The sequence below is a fragment of the Equus asinus genome, chromosome 4, assembly GCF_041296235.1.
Source record: "Equus asinus isolate D_3611 breed Donkey chromosome 4, EquAss-T2T_v2, whole genome shotgun sequence".
Taxonomy (NCBI): Eukaryota; Metazoa; Chordata; class Mammalia; order Perissodactyla; family Equidae; genus Equus; species Equus asinus.
In genome coordinates, this window is record NC_091793.1 from 26,949,910 (window position 1) to 26,964,155 (window position 14,246).

General features: G+C 43.0%; 1 protein-coding gene across 11 annotated transcripts in view; it reads left to right on the forward strand.

Moving 5' to 3' along the window:
- Positions 1-14,246, forward strand: part of LARGE1 (LARGE xylosyl- and glucuronyltransferase 1) — a 539,997-nt gene that overhangs the window by 471,401 nt on the left and 54,350 nt on the right. The gene's annotated exons all lie outside the window — the stretch shown is intronic.

Here is a 14,246-nt window from a genome sequence, read left to right on the forward strand (position 1 = left end):
ATTGGTTTCTAGAAGGCAATGTGTTGACCTCTCCCTCATTTGAAGTCACAGGATGGCTGTCTTGGTTCCAGTCATCACATCTCTGTTCACAACAGAAAGGTGAGTGGGGTGGGAGGAGGATGGCAGCTTACCTGAATCTTATTATTAGGAAATCAGATAGGTGCTTCCCCATGTATCTCTTGGGGCAATCCTAGGTCACATGGCCACCTCTAGCTGTAAGGGAGTCTAGGAAATCAGAGACTAGGATCGTCATGATTAGCTTAGATCTTAAATGCATCATGATCCATTCACAGGAGCTGGGAACTTTGCAAATACAAACAAAATTAATGTTCCCTTAGGAATGAAGAATGAAGTGAAGAGAAAAACATACCAGGAAGCAACCTTCTGCCACGAGTGGTCGGGGAAAGATTTGCAAAAGAGAGGTGCATTTGAGCTCAGCTATGAACGATGAGCAGGCGTTTACATGGTAGAGAAGAAGTGAGGCTAGAAGTTTTTCCCCTCCCTAGAACATCCTCTTCTCTATCATGTGAAGGCCTGCTCGTCCTTCATATGCGTCTGCACCTGCAAAGCTATCGAGTCATGAAAGACAGATTCAAGACAGGAAGTGCTTTTAGCCTGGAGATAGACCTGGGATTTAAGTGGGAACCAGTTTGTGACGGGCTTAACTACCAGGCTAAGGAGGATAAATGTCATTCTGTGGATCATAGAAAGTCAGTGGAGGTCTTGAGACAGAGACCCACTTTCCAAATACCTCTTATCCCAGTAACTTGGAAGACATGGGCCCATGTTCTCATTCACCTGGCATCTGCACACAGGCTCTGATTTCTAAGCACTTTCTCACCATGAATTATTTTTATGAACCTTGTGGGTTCTAAGTACTTTAGAAGCCAAAGTTTTGGCTGAATTCTTTCCATATAGCCTTGTCCTTGTACAGAGGTCTTGCTTCTGCCTTTGAAATGCTTTTCACTGTGCCCTTGATGGGTGATGGAGTTTCTCGTTTCTCCTTTCATCACATTGACTTCCGCCATCTTCCCAGATGATGTTTGAGGTTCCTGGGCAGTAATCAATTTCCGTCAATTTCTCTGGCTCGCTGCAGGCTGACTCGAAATCTGCACACAGACTCAGCCTGTACAGACATTTCAGATCCAGTCAGATCACACCTCTGGGGAACCTGAAGCCTGGCAGCTTCTGCAGCCCACCTGGCATGCAACTTGGATGCCTCCCTCTCTGCTTCCTGCAGAGCCAGAGGTCTAGCCTGTGTGTCTGGGAAGTCCTGAATCACCCTGCAGCCTTCGATTCCCAGGGATGGGTGAGGTCCCTATGTTTGGGAGGGGAAAGTAGGTATCATTTCTTTTCTTTTTCCCCCCCTTGATATCTATCTATCTATCTATCTATTTATATTTTTGCAATAACATTGGATTATAACATTATATAACTTTCAGGTATACATCATAATATATTTTGAATTCTGTGTAATTACATCATGTCCACCACCCAAAGACTCATTACCATCCCTCACCACACACATGTGCCTAATCACCCTTTTGCCCTCCTCCCTCCCCACGTCACCTCTCGTAATAACAATCCAATCTCTGTTGCTATGTATTTGTCGTTTTTATCTTCTACTTATGAGTGAGATCATATGGTATTTGACTTTCTCCCTCTGACTCCTTTCACTTAGCATAATACCCTCAAGGTCCATCCATGTTGTCACAAATGGCCAGATTTCATCATTTCTAATGGCTGCATAGTATTCCATTGTGTATATATACCACATCTTCTTTATCCATTCATCCCTTGATGGACACCTAGGTTGCTTCCAAGTCTTGACTATTGTGAATAAGGCTGCGATGAACATAGGGGTGCATGTATCTTTATGCATTTGTGTTTTCAAGTTCTTTGGATAAATACCCAGCAGTGGAATAGCTGGATCATATGGTAGATCTATTCTTAATTTTCTGAGGAATCTCCATACTGTTTTCCATAGTGGCTGCACCAGTTTGCACTCCCACCAGCAGTGTATGAGGGTTCCCTTCTTTCCACATCCTCTCCAACACTTGTTGTTTCCTGTCTTGTTAATTATAGCCATTCTGACCGGAGTGAGGTGATATCTCATTGTAGTTTTGATTTGCATTTGATGATGTTGAACACAATGTTGCATTAATGATGTTGAACATCTTTTCATGTGCCTGTTGCCCATCCATATATTTTCTTTGGAGAAATCTATGTTCACATCTTGTGCCCATTTTTTGATTGGGTTGTTGGTTTTTTTGTTGTTGAGACGTATGAGTTCTTTGTGTATTTTGGATATTAACCCCTTATCTGATACGTGGTTTGCAAATATCTTTTCCTAATTGTTAAGTTGTCCTTTTGTTTTGTTGATGGTTTCCTTTGCTGTGCTGAAGCTTCTTGCTTTGATGTAGCCCCATTTGTTTATTTTTTCTGTTTCCTTTGCCTGGTCAGACATGGTATTTGAAAAAATACTGCTAAGACCAATGTCAAAGAGTGTACTGCCTATCTTTTCTTCTAAAAGTTTCATGGTTTCAGGTCTTACATTCAAGGCTTTATCCATTTTGAGTTGACTTTTGTGCATGGTGTAAGATAATGGTCTACTTTTCATTCTTTTGCATGTGGCTGTCCAGTTTTGCCAACACCATTTATTGAAGAGACTCTCCTTTCTCCATTGTATGCCCTTGGTTCCCTTGTTGAGAATTAGCCATCCATAAATGTGTGGGTTCACGTCTGGCCTCTCAATTCTGTTCCATTGATCTGTGTGTCTGTTTTTGTGCCAGTACCATGCTGTTTTGGTTACTATAGCTTTGTAGTACATTTTGAAATCAGGGAGTGTGATACCTCCAGGTTTGTTCTTTTTTCTCAGGATTCCTTTGGCTATTCAGGAGTCTTTTATTGTTCCATAAAAATTTTAGGATTCTTTGTTCTATTTCTGTGAAAAATGTTGTTGAAACTTTGATAGGGATTGCACTGAGTCTATGGATTGCTTTAGGAAGTATGGGCATTTTAACTGTGTTAATTCTTCCAATCCAAGAGCACAGAATGTCTTTCCATGTCTTTGTGTCTTCTTCAGTTTCTTTCAGCAATGTTTTATAGTTTTCAGTGTACAGATCTTTCACCTCTTTGGTTAAGTTTATTCCCAGGTATTCAATTCTTTTTGTTACAATTGTAAATGGGATTTATTATTTTTTTTCTTAGCTGGAATTTATTTACTTGTTAATATCAAGTTCTCCAATATAACAGCATTTTAAGCAGAGATAATTCATTATTCTTTACTTAAAGAGATCGTGCTCAAAATTGTCATAACTAGATGTGACGTATCAAAGTTTTGTGTCTGTTTTTTTTAATTTGAATTCATAATAGATTACATGATTGTGAAATTTCAGTTGTACATTATTTCTTGTCTGTCCCCACAAAGGTGCTCCCCTTCACCCCCTGTGCCCACCCCCCTTCCCCTTCCCCTGGTAACCACTGAACTGTTTTCTTTGTCCATGTGCTTGTTTATATTCCACACATGAGTGAAATCATCTGCTGTTTGTCATTCTCAGTCTGGCTTATTTCCCTTAGCATAATTCCCTCCAGGTCCATCCATGTTGTTGCAAATGGGATGATTTTGTCTTTTTTTATGGCTGAGTAGTATTCCATTGTGTGTGTGTATGTATATATATACCACATCTTCTTTATCCAATCATCAGTTGAGGGGCACTTGGATTGTTTCCATGTCTTGGGTGTTGTGAATAATGCTGCAATGAACATAGGGGTGCATATGTTAATTTGGATTGTTGATTCAAGTTGTTTGGATAAATACCCAGTAGTGGGATAGCTGGGTCACATGGTAGTTCTATTTTTAGTTTTTTGTGGAATCTCCATACTGTTTTCCATAGTGGCTGCACCAGTTTGCATTCCCACCAGCAGTGTATGAGGGTTCCCTTCTCTCCACACCCTCTCCAACATTTGTTATTTTTAGTCTTGGTGATTATAGCCATTTTAACAGGCATAAGGTGGTATTTTAGTGTAGCTTTGATTTGTATTTCCCTGATGATTAGTGATGTTGAACATCTTTTCATGTGTTTATTGGCCATCTGTATATCTTCTTTGGAAAAATGTCTGTTCCTCTCCTCTGCCCATTTTTTGATCAGGCTGTTTGTTTTTCTGTTGTTCAGTTGTGTGAATTCCTTACATATTATGGAGATTAACCCCTTATTGTATATATGATAGGCAAAAATTTTTTCCCAGTTGGTGGGTTGTCTTTTGGTTTTGATGCTAGTTTCTTTTGCCTTGCAAAAGCTCTTTATCTGATGAACTCCCACTTGTTTATTTTTTCTTTTGTTTCCCTTAGGGATTGTATTCTTAATTTCTCTTTCTGCTACTTTGTTGTTAGTGTATAGAAATGCAACTGATTTTTGTATGTTGATTTTGTATCCTGCAACTTGACTATATTCATCTATTATTTCTAAAAGTTTTTTAGTGGATTCTTTCGGGTTTTCTATATATAAAATCATGTCATCTGCACATAATGACAGTTTTACTTCATCTTTTCCAATTTGGATCCCTTTTCTTTCTTTTTCTTGCCTGAATGCTCTGGCAAGGACATTCAATACTATGTTAAGTAAGAGTCGTGAAAGTGGGCATCCTTTTCTGGTTCCTGTTCTTAGAGGGATACTTTCAGTTTCTCTGCATTGAGAATGATAGTAGCTATGGGTTTGTCATATATGGCCTTTATTATGTGGAGGTACTTTCCTTCTATCCCCATTTTATTTAGAGTTTTTATCATAAATGGATGCTGTATCTTGTCAAATGCTTTCTCTGCATCTGTTGAGATGATCATGTGATTTTCATTCTTCATTTTGTTAATGTGGTGTATCACATTGATGGATTTGAGGATATTGAACCATCCCTGCATCCCTGGAATAAATCCCACTTGATCATGGTATATGATCGTCTTAATGTATTGTTGTATTCAATTTGCTAGTATTTTGTTGAGGATTTTTGCATTTATGTTCATCAGTGCTATTGGCCTGTAATTTTCTTTTTTTGTGATGTCGTTGTTTGGTTTTGGTATCAGGGTAATGTTGGCTTTGTACAATGAGTTAGGAAGCTTCCCCTCCTCTTCAACTTTTTGGAAGAGTTTGAAAAGAATAAGTATTAAGTCTTCTTTGAATGTTTGGTAGAATTCAACAGGGAGGCTGACTGGTCCTGGACTTTTATTTTTTGGAAGGTTTTTTATTACTATTTTGATCTCCTTACTGGTGCTTGTTTTATTCAAATTCTCTACTTCTTCTTGATTCAGTTTTGGAAGGTTGTATGATTCTAAGAATTTGTCTATTTCTTCTAGATTATCCAATTTGTTGGCATATAGCTTTTCATAGTATTCTCTTATAATCTTTTGTATTTCTGAGGTGTCCATTGTAATTTCTCCTCTTCAATTTCTGATTTTACTTACCTCAGCCTTCTCTCTTTTTCTTGGTGGGTCTAGCTAAAGGTTTGTCGATTTTGTTTATCTTTTCAAACAACCAACTCTTGGTTTCATTGATTTTTTAATATTTTCTTTTAGTCTCTATTTCATTTATTTCTGCTCTGATTTTTATTATTTCCTTCTTTCTGCTGATTTGGGGCTTTGTTCTTCTATTTCCAGTTCCTCTAAGTGCACCGTTAGATTGTTTATTGGGAATTTTCCTGTTTGTTGAGGTAGGCCTGAATTGCTATAAATTTCCCTCTTAGAACTGCTTTTGCTGTATCCCATAGATTTTGGCATGTCATATTTTCATTTTCATTTGTCTCCAGGTATTTTTTGATTTCTCCTCTGATTTCTTCATTGATTCAATTGTTGTTCAGTAGCATTTTGTTTAATCTCCACATTTTTGTGGTTTTTCTGATTTTCTTCCTGTAGTCAGTTTCTAGTTTTATACCTTTGTGGTCAGAAAAGATGCTTGGTGTTATTTCGATCTTCTTAAGTTTATTGAGACTTGTTTTGTAGCCTAATATCTGATCAATCCTGGAGAATGATCCATGAGCATTTGAAAAGAATGTGAGGATGTGTATTCTGTGGTTTGGGGATGGAATGTTCTATATATATCCACTAAGTCCTGGTCAAATGTGTCATTTAAGGCCAATGTTTCCTTATTGATCTTCTGTTTGGATGATCTATCCATTGGTGTAAGTGGAGTATTAAATTCTCCTACTATTATTGTCTTACTGTCTATTTCTCCTTTTATGTCTCTTAATAATTACTTTATATATATAGGTGCTCTGATGTTGGGTGCATAGATATTTACAAGTGTTATATGCTCTTGTTGGATTGTTCCCTTTACCATTATGTAGTGCCCTTCTCTGGCTCTTGTTACAGTTTTTGTTTTAAAGTCTATTTTGTCTGATGTAAGTAATGCTACCCCAGCTTTCTTTCCTTTGCTATTTGTATAGAGTCTCCTTTTCTATCCTTTCACTTTCAGTTTGTGGGTGTCTTTAGGTCTGAAGTGTGTCTCTTGTATGAAGCATAAATATGGGTCTTGTTTTTTATCCAATCAGCCACCTATGCCTTTTTTTTTTTTATGGAGGATTAGCCCTGAGCTAATAACATGTGCCACCAAGCCTCCTCTTTTTGCTGAGGAAGACTGGCCCTGAGCTAACATCTGTGCCCATCTTCCTCTATTTTATATGTGGGACACCTGCCACAGCATGGCTTGACAATCAGTGCATAGGTCTGCACCCAGGATCCTAACTGGCAAACCCTGGGCTGCCAAAGCAGAAGGTGCACACTTAACTGCTGTGCCAACAGGCCAGCCCCCTGATTGGAGCATTTAGTCCATTGACATTTAAAGAAGCTATTGATAAGTATGTACTTATTGCCACTTTGTTACTTTTTTTATGGATGTTTTAGTAGTTCTTCTCTGTTGCTTTATTCTTCTCTTGCTCTCTTCCCTGGTGGTTTGATGGCTTTCTTTAGTAATATGTTTGATTTTTTTCCTCTTACTTATTTGTTTATTATAGGTTTCTGCTTTGTGATTACCATGGGGTTCATATATAATATTCTATGTATATAGCAATCTATATTGAGTTGATAGTCTCTTTAGTTAGACCTCTTTCTAAAATCTCTACTCTTTTACTCCCCTCCTCCCACATTTTATGCTTTTGAAAACCTATCTAATCTCTTATTTTGTGTGTGTTTACCCATTACCCTCTTATCATGGAAATAGGTAATTTTAGTACTTTTGCCTTTTAACCTTCATAATATCTTCATAGTTAGTTGGTTTGCTACATTTACTGTATTTTTGTCTTTACCAGTGGTTTTATTGCCTGGTTTGTTTTTTGTTTTTTGTGGGGTTTTTTTTGATAATTTTCTTATCCTTATTTGTGGTCTTTTCTTTTCCACTTAAATATATCCCTTCTGCATTTCTTGTAGAACTCATTTCTTGGTGATACGCTCCTTTAATTTTTGCTTGTCTGGGAAACATTTTCTCTCTCCTTCCATTCTGAATGTTAACCTTGCTGGATAGAGCATTCCTGGCTGTAGGTTTTTCTCCTGTCAGCACTTTAAATAAGTCATGCCACTCTTTTCTAGCCTGTAGGGTTTAGGCTGAGAAGTCTGCTAATAGCCTTATGGGCTTTCCTTTGTATGTCATTTGTTACCTTTCTCTTGCACCTTTTAGGATTCTCTCTTTCTCTTTAATTTTGGACATTTTAATTATAATGTGTCTTGGTGTGGGCCTCTTTGGGCTTATCTTGTTTGGTGCTCTCTGTGCTTCCTGTATATGGATGTCTGTTTCCTTCCTTAGGTTAGGAAAGTTTTCAGCTATTATTTCTTCAAATAGATTCTCTGCCCCTTTGTCTCTCTCTTCTCCTTCTGAGACACCTATTATATGAATGTTAGTGCACTTGATATTGTCCCAGAGTTCCCTTAGACTGTTCTCATTCTGCCTAATTCTTTTTTCTGTTCAGCTTGGGTGAGTTCTTCTAGTCTTTCGTCTAGCTCACTGATCTGTTCTTCTGTATCATCTACTCTGCTATTGAGTCCCTCTAGTGAATTTTTCATTTCCAGTATTGTATTCTTCATTTCTGATTGGTTCTTCTTTTTTATTTTCCAATTCTTTGTTGACATTCTCACTGTGTTCATCCAGTCTTCTCCCAATATCTGTGAGCATCCTTATGATTTTTTGTTTGAACTCCTTGTTGAGTAGATTGCTTATTTCTGTTTTGTTTAATTCTTTTTGGGGGGGAGTTGTCCTGTTCCCTTGTTTGGAATGTATTCCTTTGCCTCCTCATTATGCCTGTTTCTCTGTACTTATAGCTATGTATTAGGTGAGTTAGCTGTGTCTCCTGTTCTGGGAGAAGTGGCCTTATGTAGGAGATGCCTTTTGAGGCCCAGCAGTGTGCTTCCCTCTCATCACTCCTGGAGTGACCCTTGTGTGGGTTGCTTGTGTCCTTCTGCTGTGGCAGGGTTGCTCTGACTGCAGGTACCAGGGAGTCTAGTCTTTCCCACCCTGGCAGGCTCTTTGTAAATCGGGTTTGGGGAGCTGTAGCACCAGTGGCTAAAAGGTCTAATAACACACTCCTGTTGCAGTTTTCCTGTTAAATGAGTAGGCACCCAGTGCAGCTGATTGGTAGGCTCAGGGGCTTACAGATGTTGTAGGCCTCAGGCCTGCAAGGCTGTTGTCACCTCTCTTAGGGTTGCAGCTGAGGGGCTGATCCCAGGCATGGGAGCACCCACTTGTTTCAGGCTTTGTGGCTGTTTGTGAAGCACAGGTCTTCTGCCACTGATAAGCCCCACCCCCCACAGTTCCACACACAATGTCATCACAGTGCTGGCCCCTTCCTGAGCCACTGGAGTGTACCCAGTTGCCCCACTGCAGAGGCCCCCACCTCTCCAGTCACGCCCCCACAGTTCACCTGGTACTCACCCAGGCCCTGCCCCACAGAGGCGGACACACTTGCCTGCCTTTAGAGGATCCAGGCACCCAGTCCATGCAGGCTGAAAAGTTGCCCGAGGGTTTGCTGTTGGGTGGGGCCAGTCCATAGAGAAGGCTGCCTGCCCTGGCTGAACTGGATTAAATCTGTACTCTAGTGAGTGTGGCAAACCCCTGGGCTAACAGGCCAGGGGAAGAATTCTGATGGCATCTGCCAGCACCTGTGTCAGCACGCCTGAACTAGGTAACAACAATGACTGCCACCAATGTCTCAGTCTCTGGAGAGGTCTCACCTCTCACCAAGATCCACCCAGAGCCTAGCAGGTGAGTCTCTTTTCCCTGAAGGACTGTGCACCTTTCTTTCTGGTGATTTTTAGGTTGCTCTCTGAGATGGGTGAATTTGAGTGTGAGCCCTTTAACAGCTGGCTTTATTCTGCTTATGTTGATAGCTTTTCTGGGATTGTTCCCCATTTAGTTAGTAGACAGGGAAGCCAGATAGTATGACACTTGTCTCAGTTGTGCTGAGTCTGAAGGATGCTTATAGTGGTAATGTGCCCCGACTCAGGTCCCCACTTCTCCAGGGAAGGCTGCATACCTTAGGGTGGCTCCTGCTTATCTCTGAAGTTCTGCAGCTCGTGAAGCTGGCTTTTCTCCCTCCAGAAGGAATTTCTGCCTCTTCCGCCTCACTCAAGACTGTCCCTTGTTGTGGGGGGTCTTTTTATCCAGTTTTCAGTTGTCTTTCTGGCATAATTTTTCCAAGAATAGTTGAACCCGGTTGTGTTCGTGGGAGGAGGTGAGTTCAGAGTCCGCCTCTGCCACCACCTTGATGAGATCTCAGGTTTCGTTTCTAATCCCGTAATCTTCTGTAATTGTCATGTTCATTTCTGTAAAGGAAGTCATTTAATGATTACAGACGTGGGAGAAATAAGAGAGATTCCTACCGTCTCTATCCCTGTGGGCTCAAGTCCCGACTCCCCCACTTTCTAGCAGTGTAAATTGGGGGCCCTGCCGTCCTTTCCTCACCTGTGGGATGGGATAATGAGAACATCATTCATAGTGTTGAGTAAAGAACGAATGAGCTGTGACAAGAGGAGTGTTCAGAGCAGCGCTTGGCAGATAGCAAACATCCATTATTTGTTAGCTGCTAATAATAATTATTATTATTACTAGGGTATTGTGCCTCAGCAAGCAGAAGAAGCTGTGAGAGGTTTTCACCACAAGCCTCGTTGACTCACATTTACTTACTAGCTCCTCGCAAAACTCTATTTTGGGCACATTCCCCAGTGTCACTCCGTCTCGTGTGTGAAAGCTTGTCAGTAAATGTCATCTACACCACCAGCTTGCTGCCCCGAAGCTGCCACAATGGGTGATTCCATCTCTCAGGGGACCAGGAAATGACATTTCTCAGTAATCAGACAAGCGCTGATCAAAATTATCAGCGGGACTAATCCTGAGTCGGAGTTTCAGCAGCAGACACGTGGTTTAGTGGAAGGAGCTGTGGCCCGGGAAACAGAGCTGGGCTCGACCTCCCCCTCTGCTGTGTGACTCTGGGCAAGTCACTTTCTCGTCCTGGGCCTTGGTTTCTTTTTACTTCACGTGGCCCAGCCTGGGAACAATCACGAGCAACCTCTCTTTAACATCTCTTTAAAAGCACGCATCATCCTTGTAATTTAAAATGGGCAGTTATGTAGTGTCTGCCTCTCTCTCTAAGTTGTAAGTTCCAGAAAGAGCTGTGATCTGTTACGTTCATCTCTGAATTCACAGCCCCTTTCAGTGCATGGCACATAGCCAGTGCTTATTTTAAAATTTGGTCAATGAATGAATAAGGTACCAGAAAGAAACAGATGTGGGAGCAAGGCAGACCTGATTTTGTATTAGGCTTGGCTACTTACAAGCTGAGTGATTCTGCACTAGTCTGAGCCTCAGGATCATCATCTGTAAAATGGGGATAACAGAAACAACCTTACTAGGTTGGTTTGAGGATCAAATGTGAACACACACACACACCCCTGGCCTAATATCTAGCATATAATGAGTATTAGGTAAACAATAGCTATGATTTATTTCACTAGAGCCCAGCACAGGAAAATGGAGTATTCTGCATTCTGATGATTAAAAACTAAGGAGAGGGGCCAGCCCGGTGGCACAGTGGTTAAGTTCATATGTTCCACTTCTTGGCAGCTGGGGGTTCACCGATTCGGATCCCAGGTGCGGACATGTCACTGCTTGGCAAAAGCCATGCTGTGGTAGGCGTCCCACATATAAAGTAGAGGAAGATGGGCATGGATGTTAGCTCAAGGCCAGTCTTCCTCAGCAGAAAGAGGGGGATTGGCAGTAGGTAGCTCAGGGCTAATCTTCCTCAAAAAAAAAAACCACCTAAGGAGAAAAAGGTAAATATCAATATACATTAATAGACTTTCAGTGGGCTTACCTATAAGAGGGCAGTAGGTTACAAAGCATTTTGCAAAATCCCTTTGGCCTGTTAATGTCCCATCGTCTTCTCCCCCTACCTTCCTTAAACCTTTGCTGCTTTTTATATAACAGCAGCATTTGCTGTAGGCGATACACCAACCCAGATCCCTGGGCGGACATGGAACAGAATGAGACGTGATGGAGTAAGAGATGGCCGGCGGGCACCGGGAGCCCTGGGTACTCATCCTAGCCTTGACCTCGCCCAAACTCACCATGTGATCTTGGGCAGGTCCCTCTGCTCTGTCAGCCTCACTCTCCTCATCTGTGAAGTGGTCAGCCCATTGACGCGGTACCCAGTAGCAGTTGGGAAGCTGGGGGTTGGGGCTTAGAGCTGGCTGCGTGGCTCGGCTCTAACTTACCGGCTTTGGGATACGGGCCAGTCAGTACTATCTCCATAAAACAGACAGTAGGATTAAAATGAAGGATTAGTGGAGGATTTGAGACAGTGTATCCCATGCCTGGCAGATTTATACACAGTAAGTTAAGATTTGTTTGTCTGGGGACCCATAGGCCAGCCCTTATTTTCACTGAGTTTCAGTTTCTCCCTGTTGAGGAGGCCGGTTTTCCTGAGTCAGATACACATCCATCAGCCTTCGTGCCAGCTCAGCACTTGGGAAAATCTTTCCTAGCGAAGACGTGATCCCCGCTGAGTGTGAGTGACACCACTCGCATGCGATTATTTTAATGCGTGGCCCAGGACCTTCTCGTGTCCAGGATGGGTGTATTCTCAGGGGGAAGACTTCCCTCTTACACTCTTCAAAAGGCACAGGAAGAAAACCGCATCCTGTACCTCATCCTTCTCTGAAATGCAAGCACCACCGAGTGGCCTTCTTCCAAGGAGGATGTGCCGGCCTTGCCTTCACTCTCCTGGATGCTGAACGCCTGCTTCCTTCCTGACTGCTGCAGCAGACTTCATGCTGGCAGGAGGGGAAAGGTGGGCAGACACTGGCGCTGCAGGCTGGCGGCCCCAGCTCTGAGGGGAGGAGAGAACCCACGTCTGTGGAACCACCTGACACACAGGCTCTTGTGCTAGACATCCGTTTAACTCTCCTAACGACTTTGTAAAGTCGGGGTTACGGATCCCCACCTTGCACGAGTAAACTGAGGCCCCAAGAAATGAAACATGTTGCCCAGGGACACACACAGCTAGTGAAGAGCATAGCAGGATTCAAACCTCGACTGGCCTGCCGTCCCTGGTTCTTGGTGGGCTGTTATGCCATTGCTGGTCACGGGAGGGCAGGGCATGTGGTTTGGACCAAATAGGTTTCCTATTATTCCTTGTGCCAGGAGAGAGGGAACTGGTCTTGCACAGCAGTACTTACCCAGGCAGCTTCAAGGGCCGTTGCTGCCTAACATCTATGGGACCCTGAGGGAGTGGGAGATGGGTCTTCCAGACCCCTCTCCAGATGGCAGACCCTGTCCAGGCTTTCACAGACAGAATGCTGCCGAAGGAGGGAGCCAGGAAGCAGCTGAGCTCTGGCTACCTGGCCTTATTCCTCAGTCTCAGTGCTCAGATTGGCTCTTCTGCCCGGTGTGGGAGGAGAGAGAGGGCCTTGCCTTGGAGGCTGGAAAGGGAAAGTGAGAGCTATCTTGTTTCCTCTGTAATGGGACAAAGCATGAAAAGGGAAGCTTTTAAAACCTGGTTCCTCCTGTTCTCCACAGTGGAGAGGAAGGAACGTGGGTTTTGGACTCAGATTTATTCAGGTTTAAGTTTGAATCCTAGCTCTCACATTTACCAGCTCTGTGGTCCCCGGCAAGTTGCTTCTCCAGTTTCTTCATCTTTAAAATCGCATTCCTTGTTAGGGTCGTTGTGAGGATTAAAAGAAGACAGTGAATGTAAAACAACGTGGAACAAGGAAGTGTCTGCTGACAGACAGCTCCCTGGCCAAGGGGGTGAGCAGTGCCCACTGGAAATTACAGCTGACCCATGATTGGCATTTCTGGTTCCAAAAGTGGAGACTTTTGGGCCTCCCACCCTGCCACTCACATCTTCTCCATTGCAATCGGAGTCATCCTCCTAAAACGCAGCATTAGTCATTTTCCCCCCTCCTGAAAACTCTCCAGTGATGCAATCTGGGTTCTGAGCTTGGTCCCCGTGAGGCCAGGACTCCCCGTGCTTTCCTCTGCGGTCACATCTCCCACCTGTCCCACCCAGGCAGCTGCAACACATGACTTCTCATTTCCTAATGAACCACACTGTCCCACGCGTCTTCCCTCTGCCTGGATTGTGTCACCACCATCCCTCTGTCCCAGGCCCCATATGTCCAGGGAACTCCTGCTCATCCTTCAAACCCTGACACAGGCCTCTCCTTCTAGATGCTTCTCTGAGCATTCTAGAGCTACCATTTCTTCTTGATCCTCTCTCCGTTATTCTTTCTATTACCTGTTTTTGGACACATCTCCCCAGCAGACCATAACTGGCCAAGGGCAGGCGCTGCCGACCGGGGCCTCTTGCCATCTCCCAACTCGGTATACTGTAGGCACTTAGTAGTCAGCAATTATTGATCGCTCCTCCTAGGCCAGGCACTACTTACATGCTTTCCATGTGTAAACTAGTTGATTTCTCAGCAGCTCAGTGAGACAGCGCATCCGTCAGTCCTGGCTGGAGGCACAAACCATAGCAATTATTTGAACAGAGAATTTAATCTTTAAAAATAATAACTAGACATAAAGTGTTGACTTGGTAACTAAAAAAGCAAAAATAGAAAATTGCAGGAAATGGTTACCACCCTTGGAGCCGAAGGAACAGAGGGAAGAAGTGCAATTATGATAACTCAGGGCAGGAACCCGGACCTCTGGGGCGGGGTCACCGGGCAGCTGCAGGGGCAGCAGCAGTGGGTGGGGATGCGAGGACAAGGAAGC